Below are 1806 nucleotides of genomic sequence, written 5' to 3' on the forward strand. Positions count from 1 at the left end.
TATCTTTGTATCTTTTTATCTTTTTATTTTTATTTCTATTATTTTATCTTAACTTAGTTTCATTTTGTATCTTTTTAGCCCTGATGAAGCCCTACAAAGTGGGGCGAAACGTTGGAAAATAAAATAGTTGTAAACTATTTTCGTTTCACTTGTGACCGCAACCCTGACCATCTTCCTATATAGAAATAAATATTAAATGAAGAAACATATTTTATTAATTAATATAGTATCAAGATATTCGTAATTTCAGTATAAATATAGACTATAAGCCCGTATAAATTAATTAAAACAATTTACGATAACCTATTTGGAATCTCGAAATAAATAAAAAAGTTTTCAATATTTCAGTAGACTAAATTATTTTCTTATTTACAACGAATTATGTTAGTTTGACCACTTACAATGAATGGCAGGAGAGAAATGGGTAAAAAAATACCATTCATATAATCTTCTGGAGTAGCAAAGAATGAAGAAGAGATGACTACAAGATAAGAAATGCCGACCGCCACGACCTGAAACGAGTAATAGAATACTCACGACATTGACTGAAATTTGTACGGCAGATGTAAACAAACTTGTTCTTTTGGCTTTTTAGTATATTAGTGTCAGTTTGCGACTGATACCAAAGGATTTTAATGATGATATTTGAATAAATCATCAGAATTTGGTCACCTTAAATTTGATGACGCAAAAATTCGATGCTTTTAAATATTTTGTCACAGAATTGTTATGGCATTTATCTCCTCTTGTATTTTTTTATTTTCTTTGGATCATCAATAAGTATTATCATGCAGTTTATTACCTGATTTAACAATAAATTTTTACAAACTCAAAAATTATGAAATTCTATAGAATTTTACCAACAATACACTTTCTCCAAACTTTTCTTAAGACTTTATTTTAAAAGTTAAAAAAAAAAAATCCATCCGTTAATGTCAAACAAGAGAAGTTATTAATATTTAAGTCCAAACAATCATTAAAATTCACATTTTTTTTATTTTTTATATTAAGCCACAATATTATATTTCAGTATCGATGTATCGATTTCACGGTCTAGCGAAAAATACGTAGAAATTTCTAATACTTCAAGTGTAGTCAAACTTCACTCATAGACTTCAAGTAACCAGCGAATCGAGTTTGAATGGGCGTTAAATCATATCTTTCAATTTTAATTATTCCGTTAATATTCATTTATTTCATGACGTTGTCTAGTCTAATTATTTAGATCTATTTGAACCGAAAAGAATATTATTCAATTAAAATAGTGACGTATTACTTTGTAGCCCTTGATTGTTTGTAAATTTATAGATATTAATGTACATTATAAAAGAAATATTAAGTGTAAAAAAAAAAAAAATGATATAGAACTTCACTATAGGTATTTAGGAAGGCGATAGATAGGCAAGACAAAAAATTCCGATTTTCGTCTGCTTTTGCTCACAAGTGCATGTTTAAAATAATATTAAATAAATCTGAAATTTAAAATCAACACAGATATTTAGATAGTTATTTATTTATAAATTCCTATTGAAATTGCAGTTAAAAAAAAAGAACTTGTTAAGAAGGTAACAAAAAATAAATTGAAAATATCCATAGTCCACTATGCTAAAATGCCAATACTAAGAAAAAAAATTGAAAATATCCATAGTCCACCCAAATTTTCGTTTAAAGTTTATGATTTTTGAAGTGATCCGACTTTATACAAAAAAAAAATATATATAGGGAGTAAAGTGATACCGTGACGCGAGATGAAACGGATGTGGTGAGAAGGAGAGCATTGCGTGTCACTTCTAGCAAAATATATAT

At 27.2% G+C, this 1806-nt stretch overlaps 1 protein-coding gene across 1 annotated transcript in view; it reads left to right on the forward strand.

The window, feature by feature from the left end:
- The window catches only part of LOC106679084 (fibroin heavy chain), a 32094-nt gene that overhangs the window by 21702 nt on the left and 8586 nt on the right, over positions 1-1806 (forward strand). The window lies entirely within an intron of this gene.

Source organism: Halyomorpha halys, unplaced genomic scaffold (genome assembly GCF_000696795.3).
Source record: "Halyomorpha halys isolate HHAL.00 unplaced genomic scaffold, Hhal_1.1 Scaffold177.1, whole genome shotgun sequence".
Classification (NCBI taxonomy): Eukaryota; Metazoa; Arthropoda; class Insecta; order Hemiptera; family Pentatomidae; genus Halyomorpha; species Halyomorpha halys.